General features: G+C 35.1%; 1 long non-coding RNA gene across 1 annotated transcript in view; it reads right to left on the bottom strand.

Annotated features, from left to right (window-relative positions):
* LOC309861179 overlaps window positions 1-16459 on the bottom strand; it is a 201718-nt gene that overhangs the window by 445 nt on the left and 184814 nt on the right. The window lies entirely within an intron of this gene.

Here is a 16459-nt window from a genome sequence, read left to right as displayed (position 1 = left end):
ACCAAATACGATTTTCCACTCCCCAAAGCTATAAGACTACTCTAATTCTGAAACAAAAGCAAGGAAATCACACACAATGGCTGTTAACAAAAGACCTTTAAGAAGTTTCTTCTGGTCCAGCAGCAAAATGATTATCTGTTCAGACTACACAAAGGATGGAATAACAGTAAGGCTGGTCCAAACATGCAATAAAGGGAGAATATGTGAAAAAAAAATTATGATGAATCTAGAAGGCAACAAACACCATCATCTTGTATATTAAAGTAATCTACTCTAGGTGCCCTAACAGACAGACAAACAAATCTCTATGGCTTAGCTGTAAGTTTATTTTATAGTTGATTTTTCACTTTTTATAGTCTGATGCAGATCAGGTGTCCTTGCTAAGTCTTATATCTGGTTAAGCCAACTGTAAAACACAGCCACACAGTTGTATAACAGAGGAAATTGAGGTATGGGAGAAATATGCCAGCTACTAGCTGCTGACATCTCAAAGTTGCACAAGTCACTTCATTTCAAAGTTAGACACATCTGGCAATCTTAATTGGAAGGGATACTGAAAATTCCAAGTAAGCTATTGCTATCATTCTGCAGAGGAGAGATGGGCCACCTGACCCCAAATTTGATTCGGATAGTCAGACTTAGGATACCACTCTGCCTCAAGAGGGTATGAAAAATTTAATACTCCTATAATTAGGCTTTTGGGCAAGAATGCAAGGAAGTCTCCCCAATAGGTCCAAAAACATGCATATAGGGTCAGTTGGTGTCCAGAGTAACTAGGGAGGATGATGGCTTGGGTTTTATGGCTCATAAGAGCCAGTGCTATCATGCTGTGGAGTTTTCACTAGCTCCCTAAATCATTTGTTCAAAAGCTCAGCATTGTAAATTTTGAGACATGAAATGAGTGCTTTGGTCACTATCAGTAACAACCAAAGTCTGAAAAGAATAAGGAATGCCTTGGTTAGGACTTAGGGATTTAGTCTGTGTGGAGACATGTATGCCTTTGATTTTTATTTTCAAAATCTGTGAGGCAAGAGACTCCAGAATTCTTTATCCTAAAAGAGGTAACCTTGGTTATAAAAAGTTGTTGTTGCTTCCATTGGCTAGATATTTTGTGCAGACCAGCGATAACAGTCAGAGGGTCTATAAAAATGTTTGGAGGGGACCTACCGTTTTCCAGGGCATCCTGTGCTAAGATAAATGCTGGAAGTTTAGGCAGTTGTGCTAACCTTTGGCTTCCATCCTTTTTCAGGAACATCCTAGTTAAGAACTGAAAAGCAGCAGCTCTCCAAGAAGGTGCATCACCTGGAATGGTTGCATTGCCATTCATAAACATTTCACTTTGTTGTTCCAGAGGGCTCCCCAGATAGCCAAGAGGTGCAAAGAGGGACGACCTCCTCCAGCAACACATTTGTCAAGCGACTGAGGATAGGAAAGCCTACGTCCTGCTGAGAGGGTATGGTACACCAGAGGAACTAGGTTTCACTCTGTCTCACAGACACAATTTCCTTTAGGCAAGAAGGCCTCTGTGATTTTGCCAAGCTCTCAAGATTCTGCCTGCATAAACCAAGGCATAATAGACATCTGGGTGTGGAGGGTTACAGGCTCGGGGCCTGTGAGAGACTCTATTCTAGGAGCTTGGAGCATATGATCAACACTTGTCATTCTAATGCCATACAGTGTGAGGTTGAGGAAGGCAGTTTCTTTCATCAGAAGCCAATGAACCACATATGGTCACCATGGTTACCCAGAAACTCCAAAAGGCATGAGAGGATGTTACCAAATCCCTTACAGGGAAAAAGTTTCTTACAGACATTAATGAGAGTGTCTGTTGTATTGCAATTTGGACAGATCCCATAGGCTTTTTTATAAAAGTCCCATTCAACATGGGCTGAGTGAGTTGTGAGTAACAGCATACATGGGCATAAGTAAATTTGTAAAATGAAGTATTTGTTGCCTTCAGAACACAAAAGGACTAAAAGACGTTAGACTTATTTTAATGGTGTAGGTTTTGAGAGGGTAAATATATGTCATGACAGCATCAGAGAAGGAGTGGTCCTCAGGTTACCAAATAATCTTTAGGAATTAACTGAGGTTTTGTAGGATGTGTGGGGCAATGGCCTGTTCCCTTTCCCTTAGGTCCTCTGTGACTATTTATGTCTTGCATAATAATTATGACAAATGAATCTTGGAGGAGGTGATCATCATTATGAGGACACACTGGTTCTTCTGGGAAAAAATGGATGTGGTTGACATATTCAATCCGTTTCATTATTTTTCAATGGTCTCACTTTAAAATCTGGCAGTTGAAAAAATACTAGTTGCTCATCAGTTCATGTATCTTTTAAATAGCCAATCACTTTTTCACCAGGATAAGCTTTGGGGATGATCTCACTTGACCTTCACAGTCCTGTATCTGTCTCCCGATGTTAACACTCCCCATTTCCACCCACGCCCCACTTTCCACCACTTCCTGTATGTGCTACTCCTCAATAGAAGCAGTGTTTATTTTTCTTTAAATAAACTCCTCCCAAGCCATCTTTTTTTCACCTATTGCTGTCCTTGTGACAGAATCTGGCAGATTCTTCTTTCCTCAGTGAGGTTATATAGCTCATCTCATCATTCAAAGCACACTTCTCCCAGGGAATAATTTTCCCTCTGGCACAATAGCCTCTCAGCTATAGTCCTTCATACAGTACTGTATTGGTTTTTTTGTGTGTGTGTTGTTCTTTTTTTAATGATTGGATATATTTGTCTGTTATTACCTGAAAGAAAAAAAATAAGTTATATTTATACTTTTCTATAAACTTTAGAGTGAGCTTTCAGATATCCTCCTTCATTTGATTATTACAACAGAAATAAAGATTTATTTTATATTGTCAAAGAAGAAGAAACAGAATCTGGAAGGAAAGTGGACTGCTGAGGGACTGTCTTAGGTCAGGCTGTTGTAACAAAGTTCCAAAGACTGGGAAGCTGATCCACAGAAGATTATGTCTCATGTTCTGGAGGCTGGAGGTCTGAGATCAGGATGCCTGCACCATACCCAGGTTCTGGCGAGAGCCCTCCTCCAGAATGCAGACCTCTGACTTCTCTGTGTCTCTTCCCATAGCAGGAAGATGACGGGCTTGCACTCTGGCCTCTTACGAGGGCACTCATCCCATGTGTGAGGACTACACCTTCATGACCTGATATCCCAACAGGTTCCACCTTCGAATATCATCACACTAGGATCAGGATTTCAACATAATTTCTGAAAACATAAACATTCAGTTCATTGCAGGCACACACAGCTGGTGAGTATGAGAGCCAACACAAGCCCAGTCTTAGGACTCTTTGCCCTATTCTAATCTCTTATTCTTATGTTTGAACTCAAACCCCATGGAGTTATGCCTGTGTCTTTCAAATGTTAAAAACATCAGAACTTGCCTTAACTGTAGGTAGAGAGAAGGATGTTTTCATGGCCCATTAATTGGAGACCATTAAAAGCCTCTGACATTTTCAGTCTTTTCCCTACCATCTGTTATTGTGACCTCACTCCACCACTAATAGTATATCAACCTAGGTTAAACCATGGTTTATTTAGGAATCCCCAAAATACAGTCATAAAAAGTAACCTCTTCATATTATTTTTGTACTTAATTAATGATTATGAATTAATTGGTGATTATGAATTAATTACTTAATACTGATATAAGCAATATTCTTTTGGTTGGCAGGAGAAAATAAAAGGATTAAAGATTTAGAGGTTGCCCTTTCAGTAAGTGTATCCAAAAGTGCTTTCATCAAATGGTTCCTGGATAACACGAGGTCCTGGCTTCATGGAGAAAACTAAGTAAAGATACAGGAAAGCTGATGAGATTATATACACTAGCCTTAAGATTTTGTTCAAGTTTATTAATTTCAGAGATAATGGTCATTTCTTAGCAGCATTTTCAGGACAGGGTTTTGGGCCATAGGAGAGTTTCAAGAAAAAAAAAAATTTAAATCCAAGGAATCACAAATAATTGGACTTGGAAAAAATGTGAAAGAATTGATTTACTCACATCATTTTTCAGACAAGACAGGGGACACCAGATAAAGCTGAGTAACTAAGTCAAGGTCAGAAGCAAGTTTTGGATCAAGGTTTACTTCATTGTCAGTTGTGCTCCTCAGTGTAATCATAATTAACTATTTGCAGAGCTCAGTTTGGATTATGTCTTTACTCTTTTCTCTGCCCTCTGTCCCTGCCCTCAACTACACTGTGCTCATGTGGGCTCCGCTTGCCCTAAAAACTCAGGTCAGGAGATCCCTGTTACTTCAGTCTTGGTCAGAGCCTTCTTCCCTGTGTCTTCTTAGCAAGATAAGCTGAATGTTATCTAGTACTTAACACAGAGAGGATACATAACTCTTATCTATCCTTCACGTCCAGGATATCCTTATATCCCACTTTTCTTTGCATCTCCAATGCTAATAATGGTCTCTGATCCTCAGTGGCTGACACAAAGTAGGTGCTACCGAAATGTCGAATTCAAAGATCAATGGGTACCTGCCAGAATTCTCATTTGATACAACTAGAGTTTTCTCTCCTTATTTCTAGCTAATTGTAAGCTTAAACCCCCTTCCATGAAATCTGAAATGGAAAATAGCCTGATCCATTTTCCCTCTGCCAGCCATAATTTCCAATATGATAATGGGTATTAGTACTTATCTTTTCAAGTTTAATATTCTTTCTCTTTACCATATGTTACTGAATTCACTTCATAACTTTAATTCATGTCATTTCCCAAACTTACTGTAGCCTTGACATTTGCATTCCCCAGTAAGTTTTCCAAAACAGAACCAATCTGTTTAGAAGGGTGAGTTATAATTTTCAATTGTCATAGTTCCATTCATTTATTCTACATATCCAACAGGCATTTCCTTCTCTATTTTGACAGCTTCAGTTCCACTGAAATATTCATCACGTCCCAGCCTCGAGCAGTATTTTTCTAGAAGCCTCTGTAAATTCAGAACAGATCAGAGGATAAAGGATTTCAGGTATTTTAACTATTTTGCAATAGACACAACACATTTATCAAATTAAAGGAACTTTGTCAGAGGCACGATAGAGCAATGGAACTCTCTGCAAAAAATAAAAACTAATACTTTCTATGTGGAGGAACATTTCATGAAAGGTTTATCCTCACTTCCCAACTACAAAAGAAAAGGTAGAAGGTAGACATTTTATCCAAGTGCATGACAACTCTTTTGACCTTCTAATATGCTCAACTTTTGTTATAAGGGTAATTTTATTTGGCTTCTTAAATTTTATTTTATTAGAGATATTTGAATATGCTTAACAATGTATATTATAAAAATTATGTATATCACACTCCCTCAACCATACATTCTATGAGATCCTTACCTAATTTAAATTAGCTGTCCTCATTATTTTCAGAGGATATGATATTCAGTTTTTATTTATTATTATATTGGGAATTTATCTCAGATTATCAATAGCATCAAATGATATGCTATGTTCAGTTATAAAAACAATTAAATGTAGGTCATATCAAGAATTGTGAAACATCTAAGCTATTTGCACTATTTTTTTAAAAGATTTTATTTATTTATTTGACAGAGAGAGAAATCACAAGCAGGCAGAGAGGCAGGCAGAGAGAGAGGAGGAAGCAGGCTCCCCGCTGAGCAGAGAGCCTGATGCAGGACTCCATCCCAGGACCCTGGGATCATGACCTGAGCCGAAGGCAGCGGCTTAACCCACTGAGCCACCCAGGCGCCCCTGCACTATTTTCAAACTAACAAATTAACCTTGAACAGTGTCATGGATGCTGGAAGAATGCAAGAGATCCTTGTGTCAGAGACAAAGCAAGTTTATTGCTTATAGAAATAGCAATACTCAGAGTACCATTGTTTTCTTACTCTGGTTTTCTGAGTCTTTGTTTCCACAGAATGATGTGATGATCCCATAATTATCAGGTGAATGCTGCTCATGGAGTGGATTGTGTTACAGGAGAGGAAACCTGAGCCTGTCATACACATCTGCAAATGAACATGCTCTTTACCCTGTAGCTGGGCAAACTAGCTTTATTGTACTGGAGCAGCTATATTATACTAGACAATAAACAGATCTGCCCTCTGCTATTCCAGATGGAGGCACTAACTCTATATTTTACTGCTATTTGTAATCCTTAAAAAAAAGAACTCAATAAAAACTGTCAGTTTCTGCTCAGAAAACATGCAGTAATATGAGGGACCCATGGTATTAGTCAGGATTCTCCAGAGGAAGAGGATCAGTAAGAGATTGACATGATTGGCAAAATAGAGATAATTTTATTGCTTACTCGCCAAGAACAAGGTCTGGTGAGGTCCTTGTTATGATGATTGGGTCCTTTAAGTAATCCATTAATATAAGGAAAGTAGCAAAAATAGTGGCTAATCAGTTCTCAATGGTCAGGGATCTTAAAGCCATTAAACCTATGAAGGAGCATTAAAGATGTCCTTTACTCAACATTTCTGTAAGGTACACTTTGTTCTCTTCTTTCCTTCAGAACTGAAATGTGCTTCTCGAAAGCTCCAATTTGCTAAATAGTTATTCAACTTACATAGACATAAATGTGTGTGTGTGTGTGTGTGTGTGTGTGTATTTGGTGGGCAGTTTAGGACAACCATAACAATGGGAGGATGGTATTACTTTGCTATAGTTCGGCATTAAAAAAAATAAAACTATATTTGTTAATATTTCTTTAACTTATTTCCTATGTTTCTAACTTAACCCAAGGTTCTGCAAACCACAACTCAGAGGCCAAACTTTATCTGCTAACTGTTTTTATAAATAAAATTTTAATGGAGCACACACATGGGTGTATATTTACATATTGTCCATGATCGGTGGAAAACTCTGCTACAGCAGAGACCAGGGGGTCCAGGAAGCCAGAAATGTTTGCTCTCTGGACTTGCACAAAAAAAGTTTGTCAATCTCTTATCCAGTCGAAACTTAAACCTACCCAAAAATCAAAAAATGACAGAAATCTCAAAATAAAACAAACACTATTGGAAATGGCACCATAAGATTATGTCCTAAGAAGTTCTGAATTAGGAACAGTGTCCTAGACTACAAAAGTACAGGGTATTATTAATTTACTTAAAATAATAAAAAATCATTTAATATACTCTAAGATCTGGCTAAACTAATGCAGTAATACAACTACATGCATTCCCCAATTTTTTACTACCTTTTCAAAAAAACCTGTTTAACAGTGAATTGAGAAAACTGATTATTTAATCCTATTATTTGTGTTTCCATGTTTTTAATGCATCATTTAACTTGTATTCTCTTCTCAACATCTTGCTCTAATAAGAGAGGACAGAAAAATGCAATAGACTCTAAGCCGTAACATAAATGATCAGAATTACATGCATTTATTAACATTTGACATGAAATGATTTTTTTCCTTCAATTTTTTGAGCATCAACCAAACAAAAATTTCCTTACATGATCATTTATCTTTGGGCTAATTTGCTTGAAGCTCTAGAGTTGTCCACCTGATTTTTAAAATCAATTATACCAGATTTTTTTTTAAATCAATTATACCAGATACTAATAGATATGTTTTAATATTCAAAGCTTTATATTTAAAGTGAAAAAATCTGCCTAGTGATTTTTCATGTGGGAAGTAAAGTTGGCTAAGAGGTTGGGAACAAAAATTTCCCATTAAATTAATAGCATTAGCTAGTTCTACCTACTAAAAGGCAGTTCATTACATTTAACACACACCCCCTTTTATACAGTTTAATTGAAGTATACCTGACATAGGGTGAAATTCACCCATTTTAAGGGCACCACCATTCCATGATATTTTAGTAAATGTACAAGGTCGTGCAACCATTATCTCATTTCAGTTTTAGAACATTTTCATCCCCTCAAAAGGCCTATTTGCAGCCACTCTCATATCACCTCCAGCCCTAGAGGAGCAACGCTCTGCTTTCTCTCTTTATGAACTGGCATGATCAGGACTGGACTTACAAATGAAACGATAACATGTCATCTTTTGCATCTTTCTTCATCCATTCAGCATAATATTTTTGAGGTTCATCCATGCTGCAGTGTATGTTAGTATGTAATATGTATTACTCTTTTGTTCCTTTTTATTACTGACTATACATATGCTATATGTGTATTTTTTTCTAACCACTCATTAGTTGATGGACATTTAGATTGTTTCCACTTTTGGCCATTCAAAAAAAAAGAAGCCAAAAAGAAAAAAATGCCTACTCTAAAAATTCTCTTGCACATCTTTTCTTGGATACTAATTCTTGTTTTTCTTGGAGAATGTGTAGAAATCAAATTGCTGGGTTGTATGATCAATTTATGTTTAAACTTTAAGAAATTGTCAATCCAATGCCCAAATTATTTCCTAGAGTTTCTTTTTTTTTTTTTTTAAGATTTTATTTATTTATTTGACAGAGAGAGACCACAAGCAGGCAGAGAGGCAGGCAGAGAGAGAGTGAGAGGAGGAAGCAGGCTTCCCGCTGAGCAGAGAGTCCGATGTGGGACTCGATCCCAGAACCCTGAGATCATGACCAGAGCCGAAGGCAGCGGCTTAACTCACTGAGCCACCCAGGCGCCCCTTTCCTAGAGTTTATTATACCATTTTATATCTTTACCAGCAACGTTGATTACATATTTTTCCATATCCTAGCAAATGTGATATTTTCTGTCTTTCTGAGTATTGTAATTCTAATGATTGTGTAGTAGTGTCTAACTGTGATTTTAAATTGCATTTCTCTAATGACTAAATTGAGCATCATTTCATGTGTTTATCAGGAATTCCCCTATCCTTTGTGAAATTTCTATTCAAGTCTTTTGCCCAATTTTAATTGGTTGGATTTTTTGTTTGTTTTTTGTTTTGGGGTGGTTTTTTTGTTGTTGTTGTTATTTTTTGTTTTTGTTTTAATTATTGAGTTGTAGATGTTCTCTATATATTCTGGATAAAGGTCCCTGTTCAGACATAGGATTTACATTATTCTTCCCAGTCTGTGACTTGTACTCAATTTTCTTAAATTTGTTTTTTGAAGTACAAATTTTGAAATCTTTATTCAACCCAATTTATGGATTGGGCTTTTGGTGGTGTTTCTGTATGTTTGTCCAATCCCAGATCATGAAGATGTTTTTCTGTCATAGTCTAGAAAATTTATGGTTTTGGTTCTTGAATTTAGGTCTATGATTCCTTTTTAGTTAACTTTTTAGTACAAATCTAAGATTTTTTTCTTTATTTTACTTTTCATGAGATAAATCTCTCATGATCATCATATATGGCTCTTTTTACATGTTGCTGGGTTTGATTTACTATTGTGTGTATATGAGAGAGAGAGAGAATTTTATATCTATGTACATGAGGGCTATAAGTGTGTAGTTTTCTTGTGGTGTTTTCTCTGGCCTTGGTATCAATGAAATACTGGCTTCAGTGATTGAATGTACTCTTCAGTACTCTATATTTCTGAAAAATTTATCTTTTAAGTATTTAATGAAATTTCCCAGTAAAGCTATCTAGACTCAGGCTTCTCTTTTCTTTAAATTACTAATTCAATATTTAATTACTAATTTCAATTGTTAACAGGATTTGAGTTTTTTGGATTTTGTGCGTGTGTGTGTGTGTGTGTGTGTGTATAACTTCTGGCAGTTTGTGTCTCACACTAGACATCTGTCAATTTTTATCTAAGTTATCTGGTTCATTGTCATAAAATTGCTTATAATATTCTCTTATAATCATTTTAGTTACATTAGGGTAAAAAAATGATATTCTCTCATTCTTGATTTGGTGCTTTGTGTCCTCTTTTTTCTATTGCTAAGTCTAATGAAAGATGTACCAATTTTATTGATTTTTTTTTTAAGAACCAAATTTGATTACACAGAGTTTTTCAAATGTTTTTCTATTTTCCAGGGGATTCTCTAATCTTCAATATTTCTTGTTTTCTTTCTTTGGTTTTAGTTTGCTCTTCTTTTTCTAGTTTGTCAAGAAGGGAGTCTAGTTTGTCAAATTGAAAACAAATTGATTTTAGACATTTTTTTCTGATATATTCATTTAAAACTATAATTTTTTGTTGTTCTAGTTACATCTCATAAATGTTAATATGGCATGTTTTGTTTACTTTCAGTTTGAAATTTTTCTAATTCTCCTTGCAATTTCTTCTTTGGCTGTTTTATTACCAATTTAATTGTGTGCATTCAAGACATTTCTTTATAGACTTTCTTTTTTTAGAATTTTAATTTTATTTTAATTTCTTTTTCTTAATAATAATTTTTTAAAATTTCTTTTCAGTGTTCTAGAATTCATTGTTTATGCATCACACCCAGTGTTCCATGCAATACATGCCCTCCTTAATACTCACCACCAGGCTAACCCATACCCCCACCCCCTTCCTTCCAAAACCCTCAGTTTGTTTCTCATAATTTCAATCCCATTTAATGTATCGAGGCTTGTAGTATGGAGTGTAGTATCTCTCCTGTAGAATATTCTACATGTGCTTGTGAAGGTTGTATATTCAGTTGTTGGGTTAAGTATTCTTTACTTAGGTTAACGTGGTTGATACTTTATTCATGACTACTGTATTCTCATTAATTTCTCTAATTGTTCTATCAACCACTAAGAGTTATGTATTGACTGACATTTCTATTACCTTTTAATTATCTATTCATTCAATTCTATCAGTTTCTACTTCATCATATTTTAGGTCTGTGTTATATATATGCTCTTCTACTTTCAAAGACTTAACTAATCAATATGTATTTATCCTAATCTTTAGTGGTATCTTCTAAATTTGTCCAATATATTTAACCTTGTTACAAAAATAAGCATAAATGAAATTAGTATAATCACTATGATTATATTTTATGTCATAAATAAAGCTTAAGGGGAACCTGGGTGGCTCAGTGGGTTAAAGCCTCTGCCTTCCGCTCAGGTCATGATCTCAGGGTTCTGGGATCCAGCCCCGTATCCGGTTCTCTGTTCCGTGGAGAGCCTGCTTCCTCCTCTCTCTCTCTCTGCCTCTCTGCCTACTTGTGATCTCTGTCTGTCAAATAAATAAATAAAATCTTTAATAAATAAATAAATAAAGTTTAAGCGTTCATATAGATTCCCACTTATGTGACACTTAAATCTCTAGCATATTATGTTCTGTGGCCAGCTTACCATATCTTAAAATTCCATAAATGTTCCATCTATGCCCTCAATAGTGTTTTTCAGTTGGAAACTACTCAATAATCATCTGACAGGTTAATTAATGTATTGCTTTTTTATATTTTGAATATCAAAGTAAGTGTGACATTTTATATATGTACAGACTACATACAAATTTGTTCAATTTTTTTCTGTTAGTCATGTACTCTCTTTCTGCCACAAAGGTAACATAGCACAATTCAGATTGGGAACCATATAAAAAGTAAAGTTAACATTGCTTTACATTTATTAGTACTAGTAAAGGCTATGCAAAAGAAGAAGTATTATCTCTATAAACAAATTGAATTGAAAACAAAGGATATCATATTAAAAATATTTGCAAAAATATGATGGAAATATATTTATTCCTTACTTGAGGAAAAATATTATAACTCACTACTGCAAAACAAGACCATTGTAAGCTCACATGAATTCGTAAAAACAGCAGAATTATGTAACTACATATTTCTTAGATGGCTAACCTAAGCTGGCTAACCTATGGTAATGAACATATGACATAGAAGATAACCAGTGGTCTTTTTGTTTCCATAGTGAACACAGATAGTTCAGTCTTTCTTCTGTTCACACAGAGAAGAAATACCCACACAGAACAATGTTGTTAGAATGAGTAGAAGCTTCTTATTATTAGTCTTCTGTCAGTAAATAAATTGTAACTATTCAGCACTTGCTGTTATGTGAATTTCTTTTTCATTAACATGAATAAGGTTTATATTCTTTCTAGAATGCACACTTTGTTCCTAAACATACTCTCATATTTCTAGAATGTAATAAACACAGCATATAAAAAAGGCTAAAAATAATTAAAAACAGCAAATGAGAACAGGATTCCTAGAGCATCTTTTGCACCTACAAGATTTTTCCTACCAGCATATTTGCTATGCACTTTGCCCATAATAAATCTGATAAACATTTTATTTTAATATCCTTGTACTTTTATATTAGTCATTCAGATAAGTAAATTAGCCCAGTATGTTCTCATAGGCAAAATAAGGAAAATAACTTCCCTTAGTGGAGGAATGGGATTGACTCAGAATTTTATACTTTGAGCCCAAAAAGCAACACTCATCTGCCTTACACAATGTCATGGGTTTACTGACTCATAGGACTTAAGAGTCCAGCAGTGTTTAGGCTTCAGGTCAGTTAAATCAGGGAACTAGATCAATAGTTTGCAATTTTCTCAACTCTGCCCTTTTGCGTGTATTGATTTTACTGTACTTTCATGGTCAGAAGATGGCTGCTTGTAATAAATAACAAGAGCTACATCTTCCTTGTGCACACCTATTGGAGAGAACGCTTCCTCTTACCATCTGGGAATGAATGTTCTCAGCTTCACCTTGATTGTACTAATAATATATACATTTCAGTCTCTGGGAGGTCAGACTGGCTTAGACCTGGGTCAGTGATTTTTTTTTTTTTTTTAAGATTTTGTTTACTCATTTGAGATAGAATGAGAGAGAGAGAGAGATAGCATGAGAAGGGGGAGGCTGAGCTGAGCAGGGAACCCAGTACAGAGCTGGATCCTGGGACTCCAGGATCATGACCTAAGCCGAAGGCCGTTGCTTAACCAACTGAGCCACCCGGGTGCCCCTGGGTCAGTGATCATTATTAAAACATTTACAAAAAAAAAAAAAAAAAAAAAAAAAAAAAACATTTACAACCAGGCAAGACTCTTGATACCTGAGGTTTTCTGGGTTGTGAGCTGTCTTTGTTAATCTAATTCCTTTTGTAATTTTCCTTTTCATTTCTATTAAACATATTAGGCTGAAATTTTTCATAGTATGACTTCTATTAATTACTTCTGAACTTACATTGCATCCCAAATCATATTCCTTACACTGCTCCTTTGTATACTCTTTTGATCATTGTTACCAGAGTTGGCCTGATTTATAAAAGTTTAAAATAATTTTATTTTTTAATTTCTTCCTTTTACCTTAATATGTCCTTCTTACCTTGGAGAGTTTCCTTTGCTAACTTTTTCTAACTTGTTAAATTGGTGTCTTAGTTTCTTTTTTATGATACATATTTTTGAGGCTATACAGGATCCCTTAAATACAACTTTAACCATATTTCACAAGTTTTATTGGCAGTTATAAATACCTCCTAGTATAACTGAACACAAAGATTATTCAAAAGATTATTCATAAATGACAGAAATTATTATTTAATCCTTCATGAAGTGATTTTCTTGGAAATTTAATAATTTTTGTTGTTGTGTTATTATGTTAGAAACCATACAGCACATCATTATGTTTTGATGTAGTGTTCCAAGACTCATAGTTTATGTGTAACACCTGATGCACCATGCAATACGTGTCCTCCTTAATACCCACCACCAGGCTCTCTCATTTCCCCACCTCCTTGCCTCGGAGTTTCTTGGAATCCACAGTGTCTCATGGTTCGTCTTCCCCTCCGATTGGAAATTTAAGACATTTTTTTAAGGAAATTTACTCCCCTTCTCTTTCTTTTTGTCTTCTTTTCTGCTTTGTATGGATTAATTTTTCCTGCACTGTCATATGCTGTCTCTTCTACCATTACCAAATTAATATTTTAAAATTCAGGTTACTTTTCTGGTTAAAGTCCTTCAAGGGCCTGGATTGGGTTTACCCAAAAAGATAAGTTTACACATCTTGATAATTCCTGCTCTTTAGTCAGAATCAAAATTCATGGCAATAAAATGCTTTCCGTACGAAAAGAAAATTTTAGGTTAATAAAAGAATACTGACTTTATAAAATTAACCTTCTTTAAACATTTCAGAAATTTGAAGATATTATCACTCACATATCTTAAGCTTAAGTATGTTCAAAGCACAAAAATAACTCTTGCTAAGGGCAAGATAGAACTTGTTAAAGTTCAAATAAAGGCTAAGAAAAGAAGTAGCTCTTCAGAAATACAGAATTTCCTTCTCCATGTGTAGTCAAATAACATTCAAGGCAGGTTACCTTGATTTACATGAACAACTCCCTGAGTATACTACACAAAGCAGAAATGCACATCTTGTTGTAAATATAGAGTAGAGAAATGTACAGTTTGTAGCAATAGTGCATCTGCCTGAAAATCATATTTAAAATGGATTTATTGTTTGTAGTATAGGTTATAATGAGCAAACAATTTCAAAGTTACAAACGTTCATCTTTATCTTAAACTGTGTAGAAGAGAATCCCTCCATAGTATCTTCCAACACGTGGCCCTGGGATTCCAAGCCTTCTTGGTCTCACTTCACATTTTGCCATATTTGGAACCACAAAATTCAACTTCTTCAATACAAATACAGGGAGGAACAAAGAGGATAATGAAGAGGGAGAGGCAGAAGTTGAAGGGCACAAAAGAGAAAGCTCCAGTCTACATGATTATGATTATTCCAAATCACAGCAACAAGGCAAAGCTCCCAAACATTATGGTTGTATATCGGCCCCCCCCACACCTCTGTCCACTCTTCACATTCACACACGCAACAGGATTGATTCTCATAGTAAGTATAAAATTGAGTATAACTTGTCTTGTGCTCTTGAACCCCCTGGGGTTCAAGATGATAAGTGACACACATTTTATTGTGTTTTTTTTTCCATTTATCATAATTATAATCTCAAAGCACTTATTCTCATAGATGACCTTTTGTTCCTTTTCTGGAATTCACTGGTGTACCCTTACCCACACTTTCCTAATATGATCCAGAAGAGCATCTTTTGCTGTTAGTTATATGAATATAACAAGATAAGATTAGTATTTGAGTTGTCTCAGTATGTCTTAGAAAAATGTATAATATTTAATAATATGGAAGCTTTCCTCTAACTTCATTTTCAAAGAGAAATACTAGATACCTCCTCCCTAAAAAGGAAAACATTTGTTATACATACAAGCTTAGGGTCCCCATTTTATCAAAATACATTAAGGCTTCTTCAAATCCATAAACTTCATGGAAATCAAATTGGAGATGCCATAATCATGTAGGAACTTAACTGAGAGGAGAAAGATCAAGTTTTTTAATTAAGCAATTTCACCAAATACTATTCCCCAGATTTTTATCATGAACAACATAAAAAAAAATCTTTTAGAGATTAAAAAGAAAATGAAACTGTTCGTGTGCAGGAAATAGAAATGAGGGAATGTTCTGAAGAAAATGTTAGGGACATGGTTACATAAGCATGACACAAAAACAGAGATATTTATATTAAGATTTATTACCACATTCTGTCTCTGGCTAGTTTATATAATATATGAACACTACCGTGTAGGTGGGGACTATTACCTTCCAGTACTGTTCATTGTTCCATTCTTCTGGGAAAGAAGCAACATACAGACAGATATAAAGCCCTGTTTTTCTCTAATATATATAATGCCACAGTGTTGTTTTAATTCACAGACGCCTCAGAAATATGCACAAAAGGGTCACAATGCACTTTCATCTCAAATGATACAATGAAATTCAAGTCAAAATACATGTTTTAAAGGATAGTTTCTGCTTTTAATAAAATTGGTTATTTGAGTTGATATGTTTGCTGGAGTTGAATTTCCGAAGTTTAGGCTCTCTGTTTGTAATAGAGGGGTGACAGAAACTAAAAATCAACCCATTTTCCTCTATACCAGCACTATGCCTCCACATAAGATTTCATAAAATAAACAGGGTAGGGACAGTTCCAATGAAAACAGTAGGCATTAGTGACACATATGAAAATTTACTCTCTCTCTCTATTTTCACTTATAGATATGATATTATACCCAATTATGATAAAATACATGTAACATAAAATTAACCATTTTAACTATTTTAATATATAACATTAAGTAGTCTTAATTACCTTCACAACTTGTGAAACTCTCACTCCTATCTAGTTTCAGAACTTTTTATCACCACAAAAGGATACTCTGTACCTATTAAACAGTCACTCCCAATCCCCCCTCTCTCAGTCTCTGGCAACCACTAATTTGTTCTCTCACTCTAAAGACTTGCTTATTCTAGATACTTCATACAAATGCAATCATATAAAATGTGCCCTCAAGAACAAGGCAAAGATGTGCACTCTCACCAGTTTTATTCAAAATAATACTAGAAGTCCTAGCCAGAGCCCTTACACAAGAGAAGAAACAAAAGGCATCCAAATCAGAGAAGAGGAAGGAAAATTACCTCTGTTTGCAAATGGCATTAATACATGTAGAAATTCTAAATACTCCATTAAAGGCTTTTAGAACAAGTAAACAAGTTCAGAAAAATTGCAGATTACAAAATCAATATATAAAATCAGTCACA

Source organism: Mustela nivalis (assembly GCF_964662115.1).
Source record: "Mustela nivalis genome assembly, chromosome: 3".
Taxonomy (NCBI): Eukaryota; Metazoa; Chordata; class Mammalia; order Carnivora; family Mustelidae; genus Mustela; species Mustela nivalis.
The sequence above is the reverse complement of the archived record's forward strand: the minus strand, read 5'-3'. Positions and strand labels throughout refer to the sequence as shown.